The sequence below is a fragment of the Equus przewalskii genome, chromosome 2 (assembly GCF_037783145.1).
Source record: "Equus przewalskii isolate Varuska chromosome 2, EquPr2, whole genome shotgun sequence".
NCBI lineage: Eukaryota > Metazoa > Chordata > Mammalia > Perissodactyla > Equidae > Equus > Equus przewalskii.
Window position 1 is genome coordinate 1,001,952 of NC_091832.1, and position 15,673 is coordinate 1,017,624.

Consider the following 15,673-nt stretch of genomic DNA (forward strand, 5'->3'; position numbering starts at 1 on the left):
CATGTTTAGTGGATTCAGAAGATCTGACTTCAGCCCCTAACTCTGCTACTCACTCACCATGAGACCTGGAGCAATCATTTTCTCACTCTTGGCCTCAGTTTCTTCATTGGTAGACAAGAAATATCATCCCAATCCTAACTAACTCCCAGGCATGCAGGGGAAGACCCAATGAGAAGAGGAAGGTATGGTAGTTTGTAAACCGTGACTGCCACGCATCTCAACTTAAGAGGGCCAAGAAAGAATGTTGATTTCCGCTCCCCAAATCTCAGCCTCACCCCTCCTTGGGTCACAGGCACTAGCACCCACCTCCTCCTTGATTTCCTCATCCATCACACGTCATTCATCAAGCCCTGTTGACTACTTCCTTAGAGATGGAGCCATCAGTTTTATTTAATATATTTATTTTAATATACTTTCAACTCTTTATTTTAAAATAATTTTGACTTACAGAAATGTCACAACAATTATACAAAAATATTTTAATGTACACTTCACCCAGATTCCCCAAATGTTAACATTTTACTGGGTTTGATTTATCTCTCTCTCTCAGATTAGATAGGTGATGGACAGATAGATGATAGATAGGTAGGTAGGTAGATAGGTAGATAGGGATAGACATAGATACATTACGGATATAGACAAATATCTTGTTTCTTCTGGTCATTCAAGTCTCAGCTGAGATGCCACCTCTAAAAAGTCCCCTTTCCTGGCCATTTAACCCCTGTAGCTGTGGTCCCACTCTCTCGTACTCTTCTAATTTCAGATCCCAACAACACTGATCTCCAGCTGGTGTTTTTCTTGGCTGTTTACTTACTGGTCACCTCTCTGCCTCCCCACTGGGATGTCAGTTTTATGGGAGAATTGTCCTGTGTGCCTTCCCTGTTCACTTTTGAATCCTCAAAACCTAGAACAAGACCTGCACAGAATGGGTGCCTAGTCACTGTTTGCTGAATTGGTGAATTGGGGACGTGCCCATGTGGAGTCCACACAGGCACGTGGCGTGGTCTCTGTGCTCAAGGCGCAGATGTCCCCCAGTGCCGCAGTAGCTGCAGCATCCCCTCGCATCATGGAAACATCTGCTGTATCTTGTTTGAGGAAGGGATGACTGAAGACACAGCTAACATTTTGGTGTAAAGCCTCTGAGAAAGAGAGAGAAAACTATACAAACATGCACACACACAGGAAGAGAGAGCAGGGCCAGCTTAGTGGTGTAGGCATGGCTCCGGACCCCAGCTGCCTTAGTCACATTCAGGTTCTGCCACTTACTACTGTGTGACCTTGGGCGAATTACTTAAATGCTCTGTGTCTCAGGTGCCTTATGTGTAATATATAGATAATAAAAATATCTTCTTCATAGACGTTGCACGATGAAATGTATGACTGTATTTTAAATGCTTAGAGCCATGCCTGGCATCCAGTAAGTGTTCAGTTAACCTCAGCGTAATATGTAATTATATGATTAAGTAAGAACAGGCAGTACATGCTGTTTGATAGCCTTTTTTCATTTGGCAAAATATTCTGAAAATTCCATATCAATACACATTCCTTTACCACATGATTATTAATGGCTAATATTTTTCCATCATATAGATGCACTGTAGCAACACAAGTTTCCTGACTTACCACCATTGCTGGATATTTGAGTTGCTTCCACTTTTTCTCTATTACAAACAACACTACGTTGAACACCCTTGGACATATATCTTTGCACACATCAGCAACTATCCTTCTTATTGCGTTCCTAGAAGTAGAATCGTTGGGTCAAAGGCTGTGCATATTTTCTGATCCAAGATACAGATTCCAAGTGCCTGAGACAGGTTGTCCCAGAAGAGGAATTTCCTTGGGGATCAAGTGCAGAGGCCAGGGTGGGTCCTAATGTCAGCCATTTCCACACTGCCTTCTTTCCCACGGCCAGCCAGGCTGCAGTCCATGTGTCCTGAGGCCACCACAGATTCCAGTTGTCCTGTTTACTAGGCTCTGGGCGGGAAAACAAGCTGGACATTCTCTTCCAAGGACTGTCAGAGACCTTTGCCTTGAACTTCATCTAAGAGAATGAAGACAGCCACATCCAACCTGCTGCTGTCTCACTGCTGGCCTTCCCTCTGACCTTGACTGTGACCCTGTGACCTTGATGGTGGCACTGTGACCTTAACTGTGACCCTGTGACTTTGTGACATTCTGACCTTGACTGTGACATTGTGTGTGCAAAGGCCTCTGTACCCTTTCCTCTGTGCTTGAAAATGGGGAATGGCCTAACCTCGGCAAGGCTTCTCCAAGATGGCAAAATAAACTGTGGAAGCTGCTGTTTCCAAAATGGGTGACCAGTATCCCATTTCCACATAGCACCCCCATCCAGGAAGGTGGAACCTCTGAAAGGGTAAGAGGAAAAGCCGAAGATTTCACAGGAAGAGCCACGGCTCCAGGGCCACCAGGAAGGCAGCTCAGGGCACGTGTGGAGGGACTGCCACCGTGAACGAAGCAGGCAGGAGCACATCTAGGTTTTGTGGGACCTGAATATATGCATTTTGAGGAGCTTTCTTTAAGAAAAGAACATTACAAATATAAAACGCCCACGGCCAATACAACTTACCCAACAGAGGATGTGTGATGGGGGGAGGGCGGAAGAAGGAGGCCATCGTCACCCACTGAGGTTAAAAATCTCACACCGTGCCAACTCTTCGAACAGCACCTGACCTGCGGGGGCGTTCCCAGGCCACTCTGGGAAGTGGCTCCAAAGCGTCGCTTGATTAGCATTGCCCTGTGATTGGAACGTCTTGGAGCTGAAGGCCAGAGGCAGACTCTTGTCTAAACACCATCCCCTATAAACTCCCGCATTCGGGGCGACCTCCACCCCACACGCTGAGACGGAATTTCCTGCCAAATGCAGGTGGGCGTGGCAAGCCAAATTTATTTGATTTAGAAATACAAGTAAATATGCTACTTCTTGCAGAGAAGTGTCCTAAAACATCTTACTTATACCATACTCAGGGAATACCTTTATTTTTAAAAGACAATCAAGCAACATATCCTGAGAAAATTACTTCTCTTCCTGAGTCTGTTTTCCCATCTCAGACATGAGCATGACAAACCCAGGCCCCGGCTCAGTGTGGGAATGAAGTGAGCTACCACACAGAAGATCCTGGCACGGGGACCATTGTTTCCGTGCGTCTACTGGGTCCAGGCCCTTGAGCCAGTGCGGGGAAGACAGAGGTGATGCACCCCAGACCCTGTCCTCAGGCCCTCACGGTCGAACCTCCCTGAGGTCTACTGAAGAGGTTAGCTGTGCAAAACTGAGCTTTGCAAAGCAGGGAGGGGCCTGGCCTGGTGACTGTCAGCTCACAGACGAGAGAAGCTCACTCAGACTGAGGCCCGCAGGCCCAGGGAGGCCAGCCGGCTTTGGGAGCGGACGTGGCGAGGCGGTCAGCCGGGGGTGGGTCCGAGTGCCAGCCTGCCTTGCTGTGTCTTCTGCGGCAAATCACTTCCCCTCTGGGAACCTGAGTTTCCACGAGGATTTGGGGAGAAGCACTAACTGAGAGAAGTACCCAACACAGAACAGGGGCTCAGTAGTTGGAAACGTTTTCTGTTACATCCATCCCCACCCCGATTGAGAATTTGGGGTAAAATCTGGTTCCCTGGGAAGCCATTTCTGAATCCTCTTTCTCTGCAAGAAGCAGACTTCCAGGTCCAAGCAGAGGGCTCGAGAGACTTCCCCCTTCTACTTAATTCTACCGAATTCTATTTAAATGAAGCATCCTCCTTCAAGCAGGAAACTCAAACCACTTCCTCCTGCTAGAGTTCTTTGCAATGTCCCCTTTTCTTAACATCTGGCCAGATGCCCAACTGCAAGGAGCCTGAAGCCTTTGGTTTGGGGACGGCTCTGTGGCACTTTTCCCTGGTTCCTGAGCTGACTCGGGCCAGCGGGTCTGGCCTGAGAAGCCCAAGTCTGCAACCCAGAGCTCCTGCCATGGCACTCCCGAGGCTTTCTTCTCATTAGCATCCTCCAGTCTGCCAGGCAGCCTGCTGCCAAGATGGCAAGCCACACTCCAGGGACTTTTGTCACTCCCAGTATCTTGTCCCTGGATGCCTTTCTCCACGCCACCAGCCATGTCTTTGCTGCAGCTCATTCTCATGAGGACGAGGGACATCCTGAGATCACAGATTGGGCACTGGACTGAGAGTGGGGAGACCTCAGCTCTGCCAGCAACACATGCAGCTGGGATGTCACTAAGCTCCCACTTTCTCAGGTGCAGAATAATGGGGGCTGACCCAGATCGGCCCGAGGGGTCTCCTAAACAGCAGTCCACGCACCCCTCATCCTACCACTCTTTCTGTGAAGGCCCGAGTGCCCTGTTCATTTGAGCAAAAAGTTTAAAATTCAGGACTCCTCTTGAAGTCCTTCTTTCACTGAGTACCAGCCGCAGACTGGGCCCTATGTCAGGGCCTAAAGATCTTTAAATGAACAACAACGCCCTGCTCTGAAGGAGCTCCCAGATGAGAAACAGGGACACGCAAAGATGACAAGAAAGGGGCTGATGCTAGAAAGGAGCACAGAGCCGACAGCCACTTCCCCCTTAGAGCCTCGTCCCAGAGGAGGAACCACACTGAGTCCTGAGGATGAAGTTGGAGAGCCCTGAGTTCAGAGGAGGTGAGGGAAGGAGAGTCTAAGAAGAAGGAACGGCATGCGCAAAGCCAGGTCAGAGGTTTGGAATTAATCCCACGTGGCCACTGTGCCAGGGTCATGCCACGAGCAGCAGAATGGTCCAGCAAAGAGGATGGGACATGTGCTGGAGGTCCTGGGCCTCAGCCCTCCCCATGCAGAAGGAGACCCATCTGTCTGATGGCAGCTCGTGGAGGTTTCCAGGGCAATCTGATGAGGAGGTGCTCACCAAACCCAGGAAGCAGGAGCGACTTCCGGGCACCAGCTCCCAGCCCAGCGCCAGCCCGGGGCTCTAGGCGTTTCCCTCCAGAGTCTCCGACTGAGACTTGAAGAAAACAGTCTTAAAAGTCAGACAAATATTTAGAGTTTTACAAACTCAGCCTACAAATCGGGAGGAATTGGGAAACTCGCGTGTCAGATGTGCGGTCTGTTCTCTACAATCCAAAGCGGGCTTGGTTTCCGGGAGGGCGATGACTCTCCTGCCTGCTCACTGCTACGGTGGGACCACGTCTGAAGAGGCGGTGTTTCACGTTAAGGCGACGGAATTTAATGAAACAAAGGAGAAAAAGTGGCATCAATTTGGTGTTAGGTGAGAATCAAAAGAAATATATTGCTGAATTGACTACAGTCGTTCCAGCCTTAACTGCTGCCCAAGGGAAAAGTGACATTTCCCATCTCCTGGTCCCCTTCGCTGGCCCCATATTTTCACCCTAATATATTCATTCCGAAAAAATCAGAGCTTGCTCAGCAAAAGGAAGATGGAGTCCCTGTATCTTTCATCCCTGCCTTCCCCATGAGAAGGGAACTGGCATTTCCTGAGGACCTGCTCTGGGCCCGTGCTTTATCTACACTGGACTTTCATCTAATGCCTAACCCTCCAAGGAGCCCACGATTTTCTCCAAGGCTGAAGCAACCAAGGCTAGAGAGGTTAGATGAACTTGTTAAGGTCATGTAGCTCATGAAATATTGTGTGTGACTGACCAAGTTAGGATTCTGATCCCCATTCTTTTCTGACACTAGAGCCCCATGCCCTGTCCACCTGCCCCACTGCCTTCCTATAATCCAGAGATTTGCTTCAAGGAGTGGCTGTCTAAGCACAGTATCTATAAATGAAGGGCTTTCAAAGCAATGGAATGGTATAAGCCCCATTTAAACATTCATTCATTCATTCAACAAATAATTACTGGATGCTGTGATGTGCCAGGCATTTCCAGCCAAATAGGCGAACCCCTGCCCTTGCGTAATTCACATCCTATGAGAGGGACAGTGTGATGGGCGTGAGCAAGGAGTTGGGAGCCAGACTCCTGGGACCACATCTTAACTCAGCCACTTGTGAGCTGTGTGACCTTCAACACATTACCTAACCTCTCTGTGTCTCAGTTTCCTCATCTGTATAGAGGGGCAAATAATACCACCTCCGTTTAAAGTTGTTATGGGGTCTGAATGAGCTGGTATTTGTCGAGCATTTACAAATGAGTATCATTAAATAAATAGTAAGGGAACGTAGGTAATAACAAAGTAAGTAAGATATATAGTGTATTGCAGGATGCGGAGTGTGAAGGTGGACAATGAATCAGGGGATGGGGATGGAGCATGTTGGTGGGGGGTCTGCCTGTTGGTTAGGGTGGCCAGGGAAGGCTGCACTGAGAAGGTGTCATTTGAACAAAGACCAGAAAGTCAGTGAGCCAACAGGAGCTGTGTGTAAGCCTTTCCCTGGTGGTTTGGAAGATGCCAGAGGCTTCTGGGGCCCTGCTCCGACTCCTAATTATGAACACCAATTCCCTGAGATGATCAATTTAGGGATACGGTTAACAAATGGCATCCTTACATTGTGATGTGATATAAATCATCAGTGTGTTGGTAAAAGGCTCATTCTCTCAGGTGGTCTCAGAAACCAGCGAAAAGGCCTTATGCCGTAAGGGATAAGGTTATTTCTGGAATATTCCTTTATTATAAGAACAAAATTACATCGTACATTCACAGTCCTTATCTCACAGATAAAGTTTGCCTAGCTGGCTCCAGGGACCCATACACAGTGTGCACATGTCCTGACCTTGACTTTTTCTTGGACCACACCTGCCCGAGATCCTTCGGTCTTGGGACTGGGGTGGGCGCCCGGACGGCACTGTTCAACCATCCCTGAGTGAAAAGGATCCAGGCCAGCCACATGCCTGCTCTCCTGACCACACAAGGAGTGCCGCTTCAAAGGCTTTTTAGATGCCAGAATAGTCAAAGAATAATTTTATTTTGGTGTATTCCCCATATGCTGAGAATCATCTTTTTTATGCTTCCAAGGCCTAGAAATTAGGGACGTGGTTAAAAATTTCATCCTTAATATTGTGATGTGAAATAAAGAACGCTGGCCTGGGAGGGTGGGGCAAGGGTCCACCTCCCGGCTCCAGCATGGACTCCCATGTGTCTGTGGACATCACAGCTGGTCTCTGGTTCTCGTCTCTTTGTCTATAAAATGAGGAGATAAGGGGGAAAATACACGCACACACACACACCCTGCTCTTTCTTTATTTCTTGCCTGTTCTGGACCAGGCGTATGACGCATATTGTCTCATTTTAAAATCACAACAATCCTAAGTCAGTGTCCTTGTTACACTGCAGGTATAACGTCACGTAGGGGGAAGAGGCTGAGGGAGATTGTAGCCCTGACCTGACTCCAGCTATGAAGGTGGAATCGCTGAGGCCCTCTGAGAATCTTTCCAAGACTCGGACTCTGATCCAGAGACTGTAGGCGCTATTCAGTCTTGCTTTCTGGGGAAGGCATCCCATCCCCTTGCCTACTCCTTTTCTGCAGCTTGAGTTGTAAGTAATCTCTCTTTTCCTCCAGTGTCCATCTCATGGGTTTTGGCCCAGCTATGAAGACCCTCTGGCAAAAGGAAAACAGCACAGATTGGCAGGCAAGTGACAGAAGTGGCCCGAGGCAATCCTCCGCTTCATCCTCTTGCCCCTGGAGGCAGACCAGGCTAAACACAGAAGCAGGGCTTCAAAGGAGGGGCCTGGAGCCTCCCCACAGTGACTCACTGGGCTCCAGAGGAAGCCGGGGTCTCCCGGGATCAGCAGTCGGCCTTGAGGCGGTTCTCTGGAAGCCCTCTCCCATGGCGATGAGAGCAAAGAGAGGCCGTGTGGTCTCAGGGAGAGACCCCGCATGTAGCGCAGCCTCTAATTCTCTGCGTGACCTCGGGCGAGCTGCTTCCTCAGTTCTTACAAAGAGGGCGTTGGAGCTGTAGGGTGAGCAGCAGCTTACAGTTTGGGAATGAGGCAGATGGAGCCTGGATCCCAGTCCTGCCACTCGTCAGGGAATGTGAGCTGTCACCTTTCCACCAAGGCACTCAGCATCTCATAGAGAGCTCCTGGCTCTGCACTTGCATCCTCCCCAGGGGGCAGCCTGGGTCGCTTGCCGCCTCTGGGCCTCAGCTCCCTCCTCTGTCGAGTGCACAGCAGAACACAGGCAGTGTGAACACTGGAGGTCACGGACACCAAGTGTCTGCTCCGGAGCAGGCCTTCGGGAGCTGTTAGGCCCAACTCCCCGCCCCTCCGCTAGCCTCAACTGGACCGTCGACGCAGCGCTTCAGGACGTGCCCCAGCCCATGCCACTGCGGAGCAGGTCTGTTCCGAACCAGACCACAGCCAGAGATGGGTCTCCAAATCCCGCCTCCACAGCCTGACTTACCCACGACTGGCATCGGAGGCCCACAGCCTGGAGTGGAACAGGCCTGCATTGCACGCACACTCCACAGAGAGATGACGTGGACAGGACAGGGCAATTCAACACTGCCACGGCCCAGGGAACCCAGGCCTCCTCTCCTAAAGGCAGGAATCAGATGCACTGAGTCCAGGAAAGGGTGGCTTCCCCAGGTCAGCAGCCGATCTGAGGCTTTTGCATATTCAGACAGGAGGGAGGAAGAGGGTTCCCTCACCCCTCTCTGGCAACCTTTTTCCTTTTTATACCTGCCTCAGGCAGAGAAAAGCAGAAAGGAGTTCAGAAAGTCGTGCCTGCCATTGCTAACATTTTCATTTTCACTTGAGACCCAGACAATCAAAGAAGAAACGGAAGCTTATCAGATGTCTCCTGCTGCTGGGCTGAGCCACACCAGTGCCTGCAGTAGGTAAGAAAGCGCCGTTTCCTGCCCCGGGGGCCAGATCAAGGGCAGAGGCAAAGTCAAGGGTGCTCCCTGGTGATGCTGACACACTTCTTTATTGAGACGACTACAGAGCCAGTGAATTTATGTCAGGACTCAGCTTCTCACCTGCCAGAGGCGGGGAGGCCCCCCCATCCAAGGCTCAAATCGTGCCCCAGGTGTCCAGGGGCTCTACCTGGGTGTTCGGGTGGGGTGCTATCAGAGGGTCAGGACAGTGTACTGAGTCTTGAAGGATGAGTGGGTACTTTGCAGGCAGTCAACGACGAAGGAAGGGCAGTGCAGACGGAGGCAGCTCCTGAACAGAGACGGGGCGGTGAGGCGAGGCCGGTGCGCTCAGAAGAGCAGTGAGCAGTTCAGCTGCCGTTAGGGCTCAGGTTGTGAGGGGCAGAGAGGGTGTGAGGGCTTCCTAACATGTACTGAGCATCTGAATCTGCCCAGCTCTGTCTCTCATTTGGTTTTACGTGACCCCCTCACCTCACAAGTTGGGTCATTATCCCCATTTTACAGGTGTGGCAACTGAGGCACACGGTCTAAGTGAGAATTGCCAGAGGTCATGCAACTGAGTTCGAATCTCAAACCACATCCACCAGAGGGCAAAGCCCAGGCTTCTGCGCTCTGTGTCGTTTCTTTCAATCCCACCATCCCACATTCATACCTTCACCAAGTCTCGTTAAGCCCTGCCATGTGTCAGGCACTGTTCTAGGCTGGGGACACAGCAGCTACCCAGACAAGGACCCTGCCCTCGAGGAGTTCCCACGCCAGTGGAGGGGCATCTGAACAAATGCCCGTGGTAATTTTGGATAAACTGAGTGCTATGGAAAAAATAAAATAATGGGAATGAGAGTGACTACTGTGGGCATGGAGAGGGGAGAGGGCAGGACGTGTTTCCCTCGGGTGCTTAGGGAAAGGCCCCCGGAAGAAGGGATGTTTGAGTGAGCCCTGAATGATGAGAAGGTAAACACGGGGAGATGGGGGGAGACATCCCGCAGGCAGAAGGAAGAGCAGAGGTCCTGGGCTGGGCAGCAGCTTGTGTGTTCAAGGGTCCGAAAGAGGCCGGAGAGGCTAAAACAGAGGGAGCCACGGGCATACACAGTAGGAGATGAGGTCAGGAGCACGGAGAAGGGCCGGTTCACGGGGTGCAGAGACCGCAGTTAGTCCTGTGTGAAGAGGGTCTCAGGACGGAATGTGGAGTGAGTAAACTGTCCGCATTAGAAGGGCAGCCTCCCTGCAAGAGCCAGCCTGGCACGAAGGGAACATCCCCACTCGGCCTCTTCCCAACTGTGTGGCTGTGGGCAAGCGCCTTCCCCCTCTGGACCTTGGCCTCCTTCCGTGTAAAGCGGAGATTATAACACCTGCCTCACAGACCAGGGGTGAGGATTCGACACCGTGGACTGGCCCATCCCCTGCCGCTGCAGAGAGTTAACGGAAAACCTCCTTGGCGACCACGGGGCATCCAGATGCTCTTGCAGCTGGTCACTAGAAGGACTTGGGCGATCGACTGCTTGGCCAACAGGTCATCCCCCGTCCACGCCGACGTGGCAGTGCTGTGCAAGCAGTCCCTCTCAGGGGCTGCCCACTGAAAATGGCCCGGCTGCTGCTTCTGAGAGAACCGGCTTCAGACTCTGTGGCAGTCTCTGAGGGTCCCAGGAAGGACCCTGCGGCTAGATGTGATCCTTCTCAAACTTCGGTGTGCACGTGGGTGGCTTGAGATCTAGTTAAAACGCAGCTTCTGATCCAGTAGGTCTGGGGTGGGGCCTCAGATGCTGCTTTTCATAGAAATTCCCAGGGGATGCAGGTCCAAGGACCACACCTTGAGTAGCAAGGATTAGAGCCAAGTGGCTTCCAAGGCATAGACAATATTGAATCCACTACAGAAAGATTGCAAAGCAATTGCCTGCTTTTAGTCATTTGTCATTGAATTCATTAAATAAACGTTCGTAGCATGCCTCCCGTGCCCTAGGCCCATGCTGGGGAGTGGGATGTCGGGGTCAGGCGTGCCCTCACAGAGCATGTCTCCTAGCAGCAGAGCCGAATAAGCGAGTCATCAGGATAACCTCGGCACAGGGCGTGGGTGGGCCGGGCTATTAGGGGAGCACAGGGCTTGAGAGGGTCAGGGAAGACCTCTGGGATGAAGGGACATTCAGGTGGAGAGTGGCCCAGAGAAGGAGGGGCACTGCAGGCACAGGGGACAGCACTGCGGGAGGCAAGGCCACCCAGCCAATCAGGCACAGGCTTGATTCAAATCAGATCTGTTGGATCCAAGATTTGTTCTTACTAGTATCTTCCATGCCTTGTGAGTCAAGTCTAGCAAAAAGCTGCCAGCTGTCCTTCCCCAGAGGTGTCAGAGCAGCTGGCTCCAGAGAGGAAAGCCATCTGGGAGCAGAGGCCCCAGCCTCGCCCGACAGGCATGACAGTTACGAAACCTGCCTCTGGCCCACACACGCTGCCCCACCACCACCACCCAGGCTTTGATTCAAGTGTCCTTCCTCCTGAAGACTCGTGACCGGGAAGTGCAATCACCCTCCAATTGCGGCTAATAATGGCCCCGACTTTTTTCTTTACCAACAATGAACTTTGAAACTTGGGTGGTGGTAGCCAGCCACATCAGCGGGTTATCCACGGGGTAAAGTTCATCAGAAAATGAAAGTCCAGAGACCTGAGAGTTTCCAGGACTCTTTAAGGGGAGAAAAGACAGAAATTCACCTGAAACAAGCTCCCTGAGAATGGCAGACAGCACACAGACCCTCTTTCAGTTAAGTAGAGGTGGCAGATAGAACCTGCCAGGGAACTCCGGATGCGGCCATGTGACTTTGGGCAAGTCACTTACCTCGCTCAGCCTCAGTTTCCTCATTCATTAAATGGGGCTGAACCCCTACTTTACCTCCCTATAGCAATCTTCATAAAATGCTAAGCTCGGTGAAAGGCATATTGTAAGCACCTGATATATGAGAAAGAAAGAGATTCTAAAGGGTTAAGTGATTTCTCCAGTCCCAAATCAGGTAGAGAATAACTCAAATTTGAAATCAAGTCCATCTCTGAAGCTCCAGTCTTCATGCTCTCCTTGTGTGAGCATTATACCCTTTGCCATTAGAGTCTGTAGGGCGTCACACAAGAGGCAACAAATATACATCCCTGCCCAGTGATAATGGGCTTGACCACTGACTCATTGTGAGCCAACGAAGGTGGTGGAAGTGACGGACGGCAGTTCTGGGCTGAGATCTCAAGGGAGCATCTCTTTCATCACATTCTTTCTGCTCACATGCTCGTTTACTGGGAGAAGAGCAACCAGGCAGAGGTTTCAGCCTGGCCCCCGGAATGAGGCAGCTGAGCAGGCCAACCTGAGCCAATGCCCCCCAACCTGCACCTGCACCGTGCCACCCACCAAGCCTGAAACCCATGAGTGAGGAACAGCACTGGTAACCGTAAGCTGCTCAGTATCGGGCGGTTTGTCACATAGCAGCCTTGTGGCAAAGCTGACTAACACAGCTCCATGAAGGAGAGTAGCCAAGCCGGGCCAGCTCTGCAAGTACTTCCTGAGTACCTCCTATGTGTGATGGGAAGTAAAATGGAGTTTAAAATCTGCCCTCTGCCCTCCAAGACAGTTTCATTGTTCCTTCTAGCTCCTTTGCCAAGCACAGTCTTGACAGAAATCACAAGTCCTTATTTTATAACAAATAAACAAATAAACAAATGAGTGCACGTGTTCATATTGTTGAAGAGAAAGCAGAGCTCCATGAAACCAGACCCAGCCGTATGTATGGAGGTGCATATTTTCCCAGACCTCAGCAGCGGTACAAAGAGCCTTTCCAGGGGCACGAGGGACTCGGCTGGTCCTCCAGGGGCAGGAAGGCTCTGAAGAGGCGGACAGCCTTCCCGCCGAGTCACAGCGCTCTAATGTGCAGGTCTCTTCGCTGGGGTGGAGAGGAATCAGAGAGATCTGGGTTCAAATCCTCAGGCTGCTGCTTTCTGACTGTATGACCTCGGGCAGGCCAAACGTCTGTGACCCCCAGGTGACACCCCCTCCCCCCCCAGCTCTCTCCCCATTGTCTGGGACTGGCGGCTCCACCTTCATCTGCCTCTGAGGACCCTTCTCGACCCCTCCCACCAAGAACTCAGACTTCCCCTCCAGTAGGTCCCAGCTACATGCAAATGAAACAGCTCCAGCCCCACGGGCACTCTGGGGGCCTTATTTGTGCATCTTTTTCTCATGACAGACACTGAGCCACCTCAGGACAGGGCAACACCTTCTGCGTCCCTGGATCCCAGCGCCCAGCACAGTGCGTGGTACGAGAGAGGCTTAGTCAATCCTGGCTGAGTTTAACTAAACTAAGTGGAATTGCCCCAAATATCATCCAGGGATAAAGTATTTTAAAGTACAGTTTCTACATTGCTTTTAAAAAGAGTCTCAGGAATAAACACACAAAAAAGAGACACACACGTTTCAAAGCATGTCACATAAACACCCTTGTACGCGAGCGAATCTATGGCCTCCCGTTTCGGGCCTGCAGCGTCCCTCTCCGCCCACCCTGGCTTTGGCCTGGACGCGGTGTCACAGACTCCCCACAGGCAGCCTGCTGGGTTTGGATTTAGATTTGTTTGTTTGTTCCTTTCATCAGACCTGAAACTGAAGACACAGACCTTTCTGAAACCTTCTCTTGGCTGCAGCTCCATGCTCCGTGTCACCTGCTTGGATCCATAATGCGCCCAGAGCCACAGTAACAAGCTGGTAAACAATGGACTCCTTCTAGAAGGAGATAAAGGGAAGCTTAGGACGGACCAAACAGTCTGGGAACTGTCTGTGCCCCAGGCCAGGCCCCCACTCTCCCAGAGCAGACTAGTCTGATGGGTCTAGCCTGCGGGCTGACTTCCAACATCAAAGGGGTAGTTTCCCCTGGAGGGGAAACTGAGGCACACAAAAGCGAAACAAAATGAACTAAGTTGTGCTGGTGACTTGCGTGAAGCTCGTAGGAACCTAAGTCCTGGGGGAGGTGGTGGCAGCTGCCTTATTAAATGGAGCTTTCGGGTCCGACTCAGCTTACATTCAAATCCTGGCTCTGCCAAGTCCTCCTGGGCAAGTTACCTAACTTCTCTAAGGCTTGTTTCCTCACGCACCAACTGGACAGCATCTACCCTGCAGGGCTACCACAGAGATTAAATGAGGCCACGTATGTGATGGGCCAAGCACTCCGGAGGAAATTAATCAGCGGAGGGTTTGCCATCATCACAGAGCTTCCAGCCCCGGAATGAAGCAGCCTGTCAGTTCACAGCCAGTCCCACCCCTCCCGGCTCCCCCTGAGGCTGGTCTCCTCCAGGGCTGCCTCTCCCAGCCTGTGCCGGCAGGTTCCCGAGGAGCCTGCTGCCTCCTGGACAAAGTCTCACTGCTAGAAAGTTCTTCCTCAGGCTGACTCTGAAGAGAGTCTAAAAACTGTCCCTCTGGAGCTTTCACCCTTTGGCCCTTCCCACTCCGGGCTACTAAAAACAGGTCTACACCTCGAGCCCCGCCGAGCCTTCTCTGTAGGAGGAGACAGTGCTCAGGCCCTCCTGGAGATGGCTCCAGAACTCTCAAGGCTTAACCTATATATACACACATACACGTGTGTGTGTGCGTGTAGGCAATCACGAGGAACTACATAGACGTGTACAAGAGGAGCCTATCCAAGACCCAGAAGGTCCAGGAGCTTCTTAGAGGCAGGATGCTGAAACTGAGGAGGAGCTGTGAAGTGGTCGCGCAAAGTCCTCAGCCCGCAGAGAGGAGCCCGATACTCCAGAGCATGTCTCCTCAGCTGCAGCAGAGTGGCAGCTGACATCCGCAAAGCGACGTGGCACAACTGTTGAACTTTTGTTCCTTCACTGTTATTAAAAGGTACCTTTCCAGGGGCCGGCCTCGTGGCCCAGTGGTTGAGTTTGACGTGCTCCACTTCAGCAGCCCGTGTCTGCTTCCCACATGTGGACCTACACCACTTGTGGGCAGCCATGCTGTGACAGAAAGCCACATACAAAATAGAGGAAGACTGGCACAGATGTTAGCTCAGGGCCAATCTTCCTCAGCAAAAACAAAACAAAACAAAAGTGTACCTTTCCAGGCCAGTTTCCTGAGCAGGCTGGTCCAATTCTCCTGGCGGCGTTTGGCTCCGCTGACAGCTTTAGGAGACAGAGAGACCTGGTTGGCACCCAGGCTCTGTCACTCACAAGCTGGGTGACCTGATCCAAGTTAGACCACTCTTCTGAGCCTCCGTTTCCCCTCTGTGAAACGGGGCAGGACTGCCTGTTCCCAGGGCTGGCAAGTGGACTGGACGAGGCGGCGTGGGGAAGCACGCAGCCAATGTCCACTGTCTCTCCTTGCCTGACAAGGCGGCGCAAGCTGATCTGACGCTGGGCGTCCCTTAACAGTTACTCATGTTGTAACAGGAGGCACCTTCAAAGGCATTTGCACTGAAGGTAGACAGTCCCAACCAGTTCAGCGAAGCGCCAGCCCTACCGCACCCTCTGTGTGCAGGCCCTGCGCGTGCTGGGACCCGGGAGTGAGCGGGCGCTGAGGCAGAGGCGCGCTGCGGACAGGAGGAGGGGCGACTGTGATAGCTGCTGTGACAAAGTTTTGTGAACACACAGGAAGGAAGCCTTCAACCCTTCGTGGGTGACCAGCTGAGGCTTCACAGTGGAGGTGGCAGATGTCTCTAATGGTGGCAGAGCCCCATAATGTCACAGGGCAACTACTGCCCCAGCACCCCAGATAGCTTCCCTGGGTCTACACAGACCGTCTAGAACCTCTCAGCAGATAAATCCTCTACATTTGTAAACCAGAGGATGGCAATCCCCATCCCAAAAATCTGCCACAGCTTGTTGTTCTTAAAACCCCAAATCCTCC

The 15,673-nt window shown here is 51.8% G+C and overlaps 1 long non-coding RNA gene across 1 annotated transcript; it reads right to left on the reverse strand.

The window, feature by feature from the left end:
- Positions 1-384: 384 nt before the first annotated feature.
- LOC103561671 (uncharacterized) lies at positions 385-15,364 on the reverse strand. Its single transcript, XR_547500.2, has 3 exons — positions 14,884-15,364; positions 13,447-13,552; positions 385-5,167 (listed from the first exon to the last, which is right to left on the reverse strand). It is a non-coding gene; the product is annotated as an uncharacterized lncRNA (long non-coding RNA).
- Positions 15,365-15,673: the final 309 nt, after the last annotated feature.